We start from the raw sequence: 15,115 nt of genomic DNA on the forward strand, positions 1-15,115 counted from the left end.
TATGGAGTAACTAGCAACGAGAGAGAGGGGAGTGCATCTTCATACCCTTGAAGATCGTGATGCGGAAGCGTTGCAAGAACACGGTCGGTGGAGTTGTTCACTAAGCAATTCAGATCGCGGCCGAATCCGATCTAAGCACCGAACAACGGTGCCTCCGTGTTCAACACACGTACAGCCCGGGGACGTCTCCTCCTTCTTGATCCAGCAAGGGGAGAGGAGAAGTTGAGGGAGAGCTCCGGCAGCACGACGGCATGGTGGTGGAGCTTGCAGTTCTCCGGCAGAGCTTCGCTAAGCACTACGGAGGAGGAGGAGGTGTTGGGGAGGGAGAGGGCTGCGCCAGGGGAAGGGTGAAGCTCCCATGCGCCTTCCCACTATATATAGGGGTGGAGGGGGCTGGTTTTTTGCCCTCCAAGTCCATTGGGGCATTGGCAAAGGTGGGAGGAAAGAAATCCCATCATTTCCTTCTCCACCGATTGTTATCCCCCTTTTTTAGGGATCTTGATCTTATCCCTTCGGGATATGATCTTATTCCTTCTAAGGGGGGGTCTTGGTGCGCCTTGACCAGGGGTGTGGGGCCTTGCCCCCACTACCCACGTTCATGTGGGTCCCCCCATGCAGGTGGGCCCCACTCCGGAACCTTCTAGAACCTTCCCGGTACAATACCAAAAAATCCCGAACATTTTCCGGTGGCCAAAATAGGACTTCCCATATATAAATCTTTACCTGCGGACCATTCCGGAACTCCTCGTTACGTCCGGGATCTCATCCGGGACTCTGAACAACATTCGGTAACTGCACACTAATTCCCATAACAACTCTAGCGTCACCGAACCTTAAGTGTGTAGACCCTACGGGTTCGGGAATCATCCAGACATGACCGAGACAGCTCTCTGGCCAATAACCAACAGCGGGATCTGGATACCCATGTTGGCTCCCACATGTTCCATGATGATCTCATTGGATGAACCACGATGTCAAGGATTCAAGCAATCCCGTATACAATTCCCTTTGTCAACCGGTATAGTACTTGCCCGAGATTCGATCGTCGGTATCCCGATACCTTGTTCAATCTCGTTACCGGCAAGTCTCTTTACTCGTTCCGTAACACATCATCCCGTGATCAACCCCTTGGTCACATTGTGCACATTATGATGATGTCCTACCGAGTGGGCCCAGAGATACCTCTCCGTCACACGGAGTGACAAATCCCAGTCTCGATTCGTGCCAACCCAACAGACACTTTCGGAGATACCCGTAGTGCACCTTTGTAGCCACCCAGTTACGTTGTGACGTTTGGTACACCCAAAGCATTCCTACGGTATCCGGGAGTTGCACAATCTCATGGTCTAAGGAAATGATACTTGACATTAGAAAAGCTTTAGCATACGAACTACACGATCTTTGTGCTAGGCTTAGGATTGGGTCTTGTCCATCACATCATTCTCCTAATGATGTGATCTCGTTATCAATGACATCCAATGTCCATGGTCAGGAAACCGTAACCATCTATTGATCAACGAGCTAGTCAACTAGAGGCTTACTAGGGACATGGTGTTGTCTATGTATCCACACATGTATCTGAGTTTCCTATCAATACAATTATAGCATGGATAATAAACGATTATCATGAACAAGGAAATATAATAATAACTAATTTGTTATTACCTCTAGGGCATATTTCCAACACGGATACCCCCTAATCCAGGACTCCCTCAGTAACCCCTGAACCAGGCTTCAATGATGATGAGTCCGGCGTGCAGATTGTCTTCAGCATTGCAAGGCGGGTTCCATCTCCAAATACTCCAAAGTAGATTAAGGATTGTGTCCGGCTCTGTGAGATAATTTCCGCACACCACTGTAGAGAGCATAACACTTTACAAATCTAATCTACTGACAACAATTTTTTTTACGGTGTGCCCTTACACCGCAGCCTGGCTCAATACGAACTGGTTTCTCTCGGCTTGCCTCGACACGCGTCGCGAGGCGATTTTATTGGCACGCCTTGTCGAAGAAGAGATCGTGTTCCCCTTATTGCGGGATCCGCCATCAATACGAGCGCGGGCAACCCCACGACGCCTGTTGGTATGACTCCGTGTTTTTAGGCAATTCCCAAGCGGTTACGCTGAGGACGCTTGATATTCACCCCCTTTATCGAGGGGCCGAGGCCTATCCCTCTTTCCTACCACGCTTGTGCATTTCTGCATCTCGAGTCCCAACACCCGAAGCCCAAGCTTAGGCACTTCGGATCTTCAATCATGTCCGGATCCAACCTTCAAGGCCAGTGGATGGCCTCCTCTGTCACAGAGGAGGACATTGCGAAGCTTAGGGAGGTCAGATATCTGATCGCCGACATCAAGCACAGGCTTCCTGCTCCAGGGCAGGTCATCCCTACTCCCGAGCCCAACGAGAGCGTCATATTTGTTTCTCACTTCCTCCGTGGCTTAGGCTTCACCCTTGATCCCTTTGTGAGAGGGCTCGTGTTTTATTACGGGCTAGATTTTCATGATCTAGCTTCGGACTCCATCCTTCACATCTCGTCGTTCATCATCGTGTGCTAAGCCTTCCTCCACATCACCCTGCACTTCGGCTTATGGCTCAAGACCTTCAATGTAAAGCCGAAGGTGATTGAGGGGCGACATGCGGAGTGCGGAGGCGCTGCAATAAGCAGGAACGCTGACTCCCCATGGCCAGAGGGCTTCTTCCCGGAGGTGTCCGATCTATGGCAGCGGAGGTGGTTTTACGTCACGGCTCCCAGAGGCACAAAGTGGGTGGCTGCCCCCGACTTCCGCTCGGGCCCTCCGCCTCAACTGGCGTCATGGGCCAACGTGGGACTGGATTGGGGGCCTGCTAATGACGTACCAACATTGCAGAGCCGCATTCAGGAGCTTCTTGAGAGGGACATTAGTCTTGTCAGCGTAATTCAGGTAATGCTAGTCCGACGGATCTTGCCGTGCAAACCTCGGCCTCTCTGGATGTGGGAGTTCAACCCAGAAGGTCCGCGGACTATTCAGTACTTCTTCGGCATGACGCTCGAAGGGATGTGTAAGTTATTCTTCGGACCACAAGTAAAGTGTTCGGACACCACCAAGGATGCGGGCCTGAGCTGCAACCGCCCAGATACCCAAGTAAGTAACCCAGAAACCGAACACTTTGTTTATATTTATCATAACATTATTCTGAAAACCATCCGCGGCCAGGATTGGCTCAGCAGGGCGGAGAGAATCAGGTGTCCGGCACCGCTTCCCGAAGGCTCGCCTAGTCCTGCCATAGCCAGGATGCTTAGTCATGTGCTAAGTCAAGTGCCCTTGGGAAAAGACGGAGGGAAGAACAGAGAAGCAGAGCTTCATACATTGCACATCCAAACCCGGGGAATTACTATCTCCACGGAGGAGGATAGTTGGGGAGGGGAATCTATGGTCTCCTCCCCCCGCAGGAAGAAGAGGGCCGCCTCTGAAGACTTGGAGACGGAGGTGCCTAGCCAAGGGAAGAAAACTTCACCAGGGGGCCCTGCCCCGGAGGTCGTCCTCACCGCGCCATGCCCGCAAATGGGCCAGCCCTCAGCCGAGCTGTAGCTTCCTCCTCCGAGAAGCTACTGCTTCCTCCTCCGAGAACAATAACCAGGATCCAATCTTTGCAGTCCGGCTTGCAGCTATTCTTGACAAAGTTCGTCTTCGGGGGATCTTCTTCCGGAGATGATGGAGAGTGAAACCCCACCTGCCTCTCCACCTCATGGGGTCGTCGACCCCGAGGTGTCGTCACGGAGGAGTCCAGATCTGCCAAGGCCAGAAGCTAATACTTCGGCCGCCCTGAGCCCGGAGCGTTCGGCTCCCACGGGGGGCGATAAGAAGGGTCCAGCACAGTTCGACGACCGGTCGGACACGCTGACAGGCCTTCTGGAGCAAGCTGCTCTCTCGGAGGATCACTGTTCATTAATGAGCATGGTGCTTGAGAAGATTTCATCCGCCACAAGCGGGTTGAATGAAGCTTTTACGAGCCTGCTGAAAGGCTTTGAGGTATATAATGAAATACGTAATTTTTTGGTTGTGGCGCACGCGCTAGGTGTGCTCCGTATAGATAGTAGCCCCTGAGACTCTGGTTGCCAGCCCTAGCCGGCAAACGGAGGATCATATTCTTAAGTAATGATCGCACTGTATTCATGCGCAGGTGGCTAAGGGTCCGGCGGTCGACCGGACCAGTGAAGTCGCCGAACTGAGGCGAAAGATTGAAGTTGTGGATGCCAACACCATGCTTGTGAACGAGCAGCTTAACGAGTCACAGAGTATGTGCTCTGTTTTCCTTGTTTTTATAGGAAATATTAAGAGGAGCATAATGTTAATGTGATATGCTTCGACTGCAGGCGGAGCTGCTGCCGTGGAGGCCCTGAGGGCGGAGCTTGCCGTAGCCAAGGAACAAGCCCGGGCTAGCAATGCGGCTGCCCTAAAGGCGGCTGAAGATTTGAGAGCCGAACAGGCTTCTCATCACCGAAGCGAAGATAAAATAGCCGAGATGGTTGTGGAGCTGAAAAACGCCGCCGGCCAGTATGAGCTCCTTGAAAAGGAGAATCAGGCGAAGTTGGCTGACCTAAAGAAGGCCCTTGATGCGGCCAAGGAGACGCGTTCCGAAATTAGTGATGCACGGGAGGAGCTTTGACAGGCCAGAGAAATCGCGGCTGGAAGCCCCTTTTTGTTGCGAATAAAATTCTTGGATTCAAAGTACGCTCCTCTGGATCGGTGCTGGAGCGCTGCAGACGCGTATGCGGATCTGGCAAAAAGTACGGCTGATGCGACCAAGTTTTTCGAGGATCAAAAAGATAGTGAAGTACAAAGGCTGTTCTGGTCGCAATTCAGTGCTCCAACGCTCCCGTTGTCATTGAGTGAAAGGATGGCCGTTGTGGACGAGCTCGATAGGTTGTCCAGTCTTGCAGTGAGGTCTGTAATAGACCATCTATGGCCGAAGGGGCCGAAGCCGGATAGTTATTTTGGTTTAGTGCAACAATTCCTTGGCACCGTATCACGAATCGATGCCATGAAGAGGTCGGCGTGCATAGAGGGTGCGTGGATGGCTCTTGCCCGTGTTAAAACATATTGGGCAGATGTGGAGGCCACAATCATTGCATCCCAGAATCCGGCGGGAAGCCAGGATCCGGCCGAGCACTACTTGGAGCAGGTAACAGAAGGTGCTCGTTTAACAGAGGCTCAGTGCTCGAAGAATGTCATGTTCGAGTGACAAATCGTTTCATTGTAAAAACAATTGTATTTTAATTATAGAGGCTATGTTTATACTTTCACATGAAAGTGTTATTGTGCCTCCTGTGCGGCCGTTTGATGCGTATATAACCTGAAAATTAGCAGTCGTTGGCTTCGCCCCCCCCCCCGCCGCCGCATACAATGCGGGGGTGTTCGCAAAAATGTGTGTAATCACACTTGATCCAACATCTTGGTCCATTAAGGAGGTGATCGCACGAAGAACTAGGCAACTGGACTATATAGCTTTAACACTTTCACTTAGCCATAGGAGTTTGACGGTGGGGCTACTATGTAGCCCCTGGTACCTTCGTGTGCATCCGGATACGGGCGCGTGTGTACATGACTGGGAAACGGTCCTTCGTTAATGCAGAGGAATCCTAACGATTCTGATGAGTCCTTGAGTGGTTGACCAGTCTCTCGCTATATCATGATAGACAGTTTTCGGCTTTCTCTACTCAGGTGCTCATCCGGAATAACCAGGGCACAATCGCAGGTTCTCCTTTGGCCGCCTTAGCCTATAGAAGCAGAACGTAAGGTGGCAAACCCAGGAGCCGGGCAAACCCAACATTTGACCAAAGACATGATTCGGAGTTGATGCATATAAGGCCTAACTCACGACGCCGAACACTCCCGAAGGTATTCGGACTTTATAACATATACTGGGCTGAGTAGCGCCCTTGATTATGAACCCTGTATTTCCAGGTACGTGCATTAGTCTGTTGTGGCGAAATGCCAATAACGCCAGTATCCCCTGTGGGTGTATTGAGTACCCATGGGATGTCAAGCAACAAGAGACAATAAAGAAGGTTTAAACAGGGGCTTAATCTAAAGAGAAACCTTTGAGCGGGGCCCTGCTGCACGTCTGCGCCTTTGTCTCCGTTGTGCTGTGTCCTGGGAGGGTATCACACGAATGGTGTCTGTAAAAAGGAAAACTCATGTAAAAGAGTATGACGTAAGCGTGCGAAGAGTTGGTTATTATCAGTGGATAGTAGAAGTGTAAGACATTGGCCTGTTAATAAGGTCAAGTCAAAAGGTGGGCTTTATTGCATGTTTGCAGACCTTGGTGCCCTCTATGGGATTACATGTATAGCACCCAGCTCAGGTTTATCTGGGATGTTACCGACGGTGGTGTGCCAGACTCGTCTAACCATGTCTGTGGTCTTAACGACCGATCATGTGTTCTGATAGGAGAGGCCGCTTAGTGTCCGGCTGCTAGAGCCGCCGCATACTCTTCCGCACGTAAGGAACGCTATGTATTTCCGCTAACGGTGATGACGCCATGTGGACCGGGCATCTTGAGTTTAAGGTAGGCGTAGTGTGGTACCGCGTTGAAGCGAGCGAAGGCCGTTCTTCCAAGCAATGCATGATAACCACTTCGGAGGGGAGCGATGATGAAGAGTAATTCTTCGCTTCTGAAGTTATCTGGAGAACCGAATGTCACCTCTAATACGAGGGAGCCCCTGCAGCGGGCCTCAACCCCTGGTATCACCCCTTCAAAGGTGGTGTTACTTTGGCTGATTCTGGATGGGTCTATCCCCATCCTGCGGACAGTGTCCTGGTATATTAGATTGAGACTACTGCCGCCGTTCATGAGGACACGAGTAAGATGGTATCCGTCGATTATTAGGTCGAGCACCAAGGCAGCCGATCCTCCGTGCCGCATACTAGTCGGGCAGGCCGACCAGGGGTTGAGTTTGGGGGCGACGGACTCTACAGTGTATGCGTCTCTGAGCGCACGTTTGCGCCTTCTCTTGGGTATGTGAGTCGCGTAGATCATGTTTACTGTTTTTACCTCTGGTGGGAATTTTTTCTGTCCCCCAGTGTTCGGCTGGCGAGGCTCATCCTCGTCTTCACTTGGTGTTTCCCTTCCCTTGTGTTCGGCATTTAACTTGTCGGCCTTCTTAAAGACCCAGCATTCTCTGTGAGTGTGGTTCGCAGGTTTTTCGGGGGTGCAATGAATTTGGCATAGTCTGTCCAGCACTTTGTTCAAGCCGGACGGTCCCTCTTTGCTGCCTTTAAATGGCTTCTTTTGTTGACCGGGTCGAGAGCCCCTGAATCTAGTGTTGACCAATGTGTTGTCCGGACTTTCTTCCTTGTTTTGACGCTTGTTTTTATTGCGCCGTGGCTTCCCATTGCCATCCCTGATTTCGGATGTGCCTGGGTCGCTGGTGCCTCTACAGGCCAACCAGCTGTCTTCACCCGCGCAAAAGCGGGTCATAAGGCTTGTTAAGGCTACCATTGTCCTCGGCTTTTCTTGGCCGAGGTATCTAGCGAGCCACTCATCCCGGATACTGTGCTTGAAGGCCGCTAGGGCTTTGGCATCCGGACAATCGACAATTTGATTCTTCTTAGTGAGGAATCTATTCCAAAGCTTGCGGGCGGACTCTCCGGGCTGTTGAATTATGTGACTTAAATCATCAGCTTCCGGAGGTAGGACATAGGCCCCTTGAAAATTGGCCCTGAAAGCGTCCTCAAGTTCCTCCCAACTTTCGATTGAGTTTTCGGGGAGGCTTTTCAACCAGTGCCGAGCTGGTCCCTTCAACTTGAGGGGAAGGTATTTGATGGCGTGGAAATCGTCCCCACGAGCCATGTGGATATGAAGAATAAAATCCTTAATCCAAACCCCGAGGTCTGTCATTCCGTCATATGCCTCTATGTTCACGGGTTTAAAACCCTGTGGAAATTCGTGGTCCAGTACCTCTTCGGTGAAGCACAGTGGGTGAGCAGCCCCTCTGTATCTGGACATGTTGTGACATGTTGTCGACTATTGTTGTGTCCGGTGCTGATTCCGAACTGGTATTCGATCAGTCTGGTCGTTTTGGTGACCATAATCCTGCGCCGGAGCGTGTCCTCTAGATCCATAGATGGACCTGGTCGCGCCGGCCTTTTTGTACAGGAGCTCACGTAAATCGTGTGCGGCGTCAGTAGCTGCTCTATTGCGGTCATGAAGTGGTTGGTCCGGCCTACTGGCTGTATTGTTCTTCGGCGGAATGGCCTCATCGTCGAATTCTGGCAGCAGCTTGCGCTTTGGGTAGCTCTTTGTGTGGCGATCATCACCGTATTTTTCTTCGGTGTCTAGCACTTTATTCCATCTGCAGTTGAGCGTTTCCTGCGCGGCCTTGAGCCTTTGCTTCTGCTTCTTTAGACTTCTCGTAGTGGCCATAAGCCTTCTGTGGAGGTTATCTCGTTCCGAATGTTTTTCCGGGATGATGAATGCATCGTTGTCCGGACTATGCTCTTCTCCCGAGGCAGGTCTATGAGTTCGGCCCTCGGGATCGCTGTGATTGGGCGTCTGTTTCGGGCTGTGTTCGGCGTGACCTGGCTCATCCTGCTCCATCGCTGGGTCCATATGGTCGTTGTTTCCTTTGGAGTTGACTGGGGTGTCGATCTTTCTAGCGCTGTTATCGCTATTTTTACTGTGGCTGGACTTAGAGCGGCGTCTGCGCCGTCATTTTGGCTTTTGTCCGAGGGTTTTATCCTCCGTTGTGTCTTTTTTGTCGCCAGCGTCCTCCTTAGGCATGTCCACCATATATATATCATATGATGAGGTGGCAGTCCAGCGCCCCGTGGGCGGTGGTTCCAAATCGTCCCCTGCGTCGACGTCTATACCGTCTGTTTCATAGGAGTCGAAGTCAAGCATGTCTGTTACGTCATCGAAAGTGGCTATAAAGTGGGTGGTGGGTGGGCAACGAATTTCTTCGACGCCTGCTTCCCCTCGAGCCGGAAATAGTTTGGCCAAGAGTCTCCTGACAAAGAGAGAGACCTTAATGAATTCAGCATGTCGCCGAAGGGCGAGTGCTGGAAGATATCTGCAGCGGCGAACTCCATTACCGGAGCCCACCCGAATTCGGCGGGCCCGGGGGCGCGCGGTCTGGAACCTGCAGCCGGACACAAGTCCGGGGGTCCGGTGACACAGACTTCCTTAGGGGTGGAGTTTGTGTTCGGCTCTACCACCGATGAGTATGCGGCCTCCGGGGCGGGGTCCATCCACCCGTCCTCGGTCGACGCGATCTGCCGCAGATTTAGGTCCGGAGCTCTTGCAGGTGCAATATCCCGAGTATTGTCTGATAGCAGGTCTAAGCCGTGCTCGTCGTGACTGTTCGGCGCTCCTGGCGTAGGCCCGAATCCGTCGAAGATCAAGTCTCCGCGGATATCGGCCGTGTAGTTCAAGTTTCCGAACCTGACCTGATGGCCAGGGGCGTAGCTGTCGATCTGCTCCAGATGGTCAAGTGAATTGGCCCGCAGTGCAAAGCCGCCGAACACGAAGATCTGTACAGGGAGAAAAGTCTCACCCTCGACCGCGTTGTTGTTGATGATTAAAGGAGCCATCGAGCCTTGCAGCAACGACACAGAGGAACTCACAATGAAAGCACCAATGTCGATGTCAAAACCGGCGGATCTCGGGTAGGGGGTCCCGATCTGTGCGTCTAAGGCTAATGGTAACAGGAGGCAGGGGACACGACGTTTTACCCAGGTTAGGGCCCTCTTGATGGAGGTAAAACCCTACTTCCTGCTTGATTGATCTTGATGATATGAGTATTACAAGAGTTGATCTACCACGAGATCGTAGAGGCTAAACCCTAGAAGCTAGCCTATGATGATTATGAGTGTCCCTGTCCTACGGACTAAACCCTCCGGTTTATATAGACACCGGAGGGGGCTAGGGTTATACAGAGTCGGTTACAAAGAAGAAGATCTAACATCCGGATCGCCAAGCTTGTCTTCCACGCAAAGGAGAGTCCATCCGGACACGGGACGAAGTCTTGAGACTTGTATCTGCACGGTCCAACAGTCCGGCCAAAGTATATAGTTCGGCTGTCCTGATACCCCCTAATTCAGGACTCCCTCACCCACTGCAGCTGCAGCTGCAGGCAGGTGAAAATGTAAAGAATATAGTTGGACAATATTTTGAAGTATTAGTAATGTATCATGTGAGAAAAAGTATGGCTCAGTTCATTCAACTCTGTTATGATTACTCTTTTTTGGTTGTTATCGTAACTTCTTTCACATCAGCTATAATTGTTGTTCTTTTTCTATAATTTTGGGTGTTAGTACTGACGTTCCGCGCCAACAAGAGGGATGGGTCGGTGGGCGAGAAAATTGTGTACAATTATGCAGCGACATTCTTTAGTGTCGCGGCTCTTGTTGCTTATGACGCACCCATGCATAACTAGCTTGGCATGGGCATTAACCTGGCCGCACTATTCGTGGAGGGCTTCTACACTATCATATTCTTCTTCCATGCTGAGGGGAGGACCCTCCAGATCACTGGCTAGATGATTGTGTCCGAGATTGTGTGGGTACTCTTGCTGGGAAGCATTTACTTCAGTTTCTTCTACGGATACTGCCACGAGGGCGCACGTGTGATGGTGTTGGGCATCTTGGGAGCCATCTCCGCGTTCTTCATGTATGGTCTTCTGCTAGTGGACACGATACCTGATTCATGCGTATGTTGCTCGGTTCCAAGGAAAAACAGATACAACCAATAATTTTTAAGCAGCTGATCAATGTGCTTATTTCTTTGTAGCATTCCGTGTGGAAGACAAAAAACCTGACTCAGATAATCATTCTTCTCATGCTTGCTTCACTGTTGAACCGCGTGACCTGAACCATATTTGCAGAGCCGGTCCAAACCATTTGGGGGCCAGGAGGCGATGTAACATAATTATTTTTTTACTAAACTTTTATACTTATTTTAAAGTAAGTGCACCATATTATAAATTTAATTAATATATTCTATTACTCAGTCACATAAGAATGTTTTCAAGTATTATATCCATTGTTATACAATTATAATATATATCACTAAAAAATATTATTTTACAAAATTTAAATTGTATGATTTAGCAAATCTCTTCTTGTTAAAAAATTCCTCAAATTAATTTTAATATTGAATAAACTATATAGCGCGTACACATATATTTGCATATCTATGTGTTTGTTCATATAACTTTTAATATTATTGAATAACATGGTAGATATTTCTAAATCATAAAAACAAATATTTTAATAGTGGTTTCCACTATAAATTAGGCAACCATATTCATAGAAACTTCTAGGGTATAGCAAATGTGACTTGCAAGTTGGGTTCGGTAATAGAATAATCAAAAAAACCAAACATGTTGATTCTACTTCTGCGCATGATTTGGTTATCTGACATGCTCATCTAGATTCACTTGGCTTGATTTGGTGCAAATGAGATTTCTAACCTATTTCTTAAATAAAAATGTGTGCATTGGTTTAAACATTCAAATCTTGTTATCATAAATTTCATTATGAGTCTAAGACATTCATCATAAAGGGAGACTAACATATTTAAACTTAACTTCGCCAGTCACATTGGTTTGCCTCTGAATGGTATAAACAGGGTCGGCCCTGGGCCATGGCGACGAGTCCGACAGCCTAGGGCCCAGCCCGAGCAGGGACCTCTACCTTGTGCATGCATAGTGTATATTTCCAAGGGAAAATATAGTACCCAAGAGAAGCAGGCCCTGCCCATTAAGAAGCGAGCGAGTCACGCACGAATCCTTCTCCCTGATGTTCTGGTGTTCTCCATCTTTCCTTCTCCTTCGCTCTCCCAGAAACAAGCCACCGACTCATCATCTCTCGCTCTGGTGTTCTTCATCTTCTTTCCTAAATCCAATTGATTGCCCGAGTTCCTAAAAGGCCAAGACCCCAAATCCCCAAGCTAATCAATGGATTTTCCATTGTATCACACTCCAATTGATTTCTTTTGATCCTATAAATATCCCCAAGGGTGGAAGGGGCCCCGGCAAATGGAGACACAGAGGCGAGCCCGCCAACGGCGATGCACCCTGTGCCCTGAGGAACATGGAGAGCAGTAGCCCACGGTGTGGCCATTCGTCGTTAGTTTAGTTGTGAGAGTCTGACTGTCCGAGGATAGGCGGTCAAGGACAGAGAGTCCAGGGAGTTCCTTTTAATATTTTGGATGTCAGTTCTTTTACCCTTGTCTATTTGTTTCTGTTATGATGAATTGATGTAATGATGTTTGACCTGCTTGATTCCTCACTTGTTGTATGACATTGCAGTAGATTTTCTGGTTGTGGCATTGCTTGAATTTGGATCATTGGATACCTAGAGCAGTGCGAGATTTCTTCTAATTTACTTTGAGAACAGGATTCAAGAATTCAGGTGTTCCCTCTGTTTTTAAGAATGTTCCCTCTCTTTCTTTGTTCACTAGATACCTAGATTCTGGTTGTGAGGAAAGAAGAAAGAAGAAACTTGTAGATGAGTTCATTGGATCCCAAAAGGATGCTATGCATAAATTCGTTTTTAGAAATGCCACTGCCGAGAATCCAGAGGGTATTAGTTGTTCATAGTGTTGAGGAACAATAACCTGATGAAAACTTAGTTGATGAAAATGTTACCATTGAGGATTCTACAAATTTGGGTGGCCATGAGAACGTGTCTAATACTGAAAATCCAAATGAGGATGAACAAGACTTCTGGGTTGTTGGAGCATGTATATCCTATAATCATATATGATATATCCATGGTGTATCAAGAGTTCAAGACCATATTTGCTAATGAAATGTATACTAGCTTTCATAATGACTTTTCGTGGTACATGATATGCGTGAAATCATTTTTTCTACTATAGGGTATGGCAAGGCCCGTTATAGTAAGTTCGCACAAGGGCCTCTAGAAAGCTAGGGCCAACCCTGCGTATTAACTATTAGCATGTGTTGTGTATTTGGGCTCCTTCACATTAAGGCTCTATTTCATGCATTTAATAATATTTCAGATGTAATGTATAATTGTATAGTGTTTACTATTTTATTTTTTGGCGGGGGGGCCTCCCTCTTGGCGCCCGGGGCGATCGCCCCTTTTGCCCGGCCTATGGGCCAACCTTGCATATTTGCTGCCAAGTCCAAGCCTCGTGACTACTTTATCTTGGTAGGTAGATGTACACTGCCCTCGTCCCACTTGTTCTTGTCTATTGTGGTGTGTTCCTGCTGAGCTTCTTTGCTGGTTTTAGGTGCTCAAGTCCTCTGGCGTAGCGTTTACTTTTGGTTAGGCGATCGTCCGGGTGATCGTTTATGTCATGGGCAAGGTTGAGGACAGGATGGTTGCACAGGCGCGGGAGGCTTGGAAGCAAGTGTGGATGTGTTGCACCATCGAGCTGCCACTAGTAGTGTAGAACAACTTCGGCCAAGGACTCTATGCACTATGATATGGATAGAGTAACCAATGATGAAACACTTATGATGTTCTAATGCAGGGACGGCTTGAAACATGGAGGGAAATGGATCCCCCTATGCCACAATGTTTAAGACCTAAAGAATTTTGTTTTGCGAATGAAGGGTAACTTTGATCGAACCCTATCTTATAACTACTCGAATGCTTTCTCAAATCTTAATGCCTTCGTATGAGAAGTTAAGAAGTGGCCAAACCTAAATGAACCTCTATATTCAGCTCCTAAGGATTTTGCTGGAATATACTTGCTGGTTAAGATGTGGATTTTTCTGTCGGTCTATTACTTGGTAATTTCTGGTTCTCTTCCCGTGGGGCTTTAGCTGTTCGCTTTGGCAGGTTGAGCTTCCAAGAGTATTATCATTTGGGGTGAAGGCAGGGTCTATCCTACTCCCCTGCATGTGAGCTCTGTTGATCTTGTACTGTTGTGGTGGTGTAAGATAAAGTGCTATGGTTTTCTTAATGAAAATCAGGGGGAAACCCCGTTCCATCAAAAAAATTAGCTTCCTAAAATAATTTTAGACTAATTCGTTCATCCTTTGTGACATGCATTTTAAAACACTATGCGGTATGTCGTCAATCGTTTGAATGGTTCAAATGCACCATATGCAATAATTCAACTACAAACATACATATAGTTCATCTAATCAAACAACTCAAATTAAAAAATGCATATACTTTATCCAAAAGCCATCAAATCAATCAACTTTATCCAAAAAGCCACCACATAGCATGTTTTATGTCATGGACCAATCCCATGATACACTAACTCAAGCATTTCCATGCTCACCATCACCACCGTGGCCGAACACCGATTGGGCCAAAATCGCACCACAAGTAAGTTCCCACATTACCTTATCATGTCATCCATCAAGCTTGGATCTGAACATGATAGCACGCTCTTCGATCTTCTTCTCTTTTGCAACTCACTCCTCCTCGAGTGCAATTATATGCTCCTCCGCTTCCACCTTTATTGATTGGCCCGCCACCTTTGCTCTCTCACACAAGTAACAAGCATTGGCCTGCTTTATAAATAAAGCACAAACCAAAGTGTGTGGCAAACGATACAAGGTAGTGAGGCAGCCCTCTTACAAAGTGAATCATGTAATAACCAAACAACACAAATGCACACCACTATGTTGCCAAAAAAGAATTCAGGAAGGACTGAAGACAACACCCCACCACGTCCTAGGACACCTAAGTTCTGCGACAACACCCTCAGGAGAGAAGAATGGGGCCACCTTTTCTCTCCACTTCTCATCCTCCATGAACTTGAGCTTGTTCCACCTTGTTGCCTTTCTTCTTTCCATTCGGTCATGAATGCTTTCTTGGTCTTAGTCGAAGCACAAAGCTACTATTTTTAGGCGTCGGCGCCTCCATTCTTCTTCCTTACTTTTGAAATTGTTTGCCCATCCGGCCTTGCTCCTCCTCCTCCTCTGCATCAACGAGTATGATAATTATTTGCCCTCTTCATTATGATTTCGTAGTTTCTCTGTACCCACTTCTCATTGCCAACTAGCTCCTTGTAGCAATGAAGCTATATGAATGGCTTGTCACCACCCTTTCTTGTTGTGTTGCGCGTATAGGTCTTGGATGATAGGCACATACTCATTGATTGACAACCCACTCGGTGGTGCAATGTTGATTTGATCAAC

This window comes from Triticum dicoccoides, chromosome 3B, assembly GCF_002162155.2.
Source record: "Triticum dicoccoides isolate Atlit2015 ecotype Zavitan chromosome 3B, WEW_v2.0, whole genome shotgun sequence".
Taxonomy (NCBI): Eukaryota; Viridiplantae; Streptophyta; class Magnoliopsida; order Poales; family Poaceae; genus Triticum; species Triticum dicoccoides.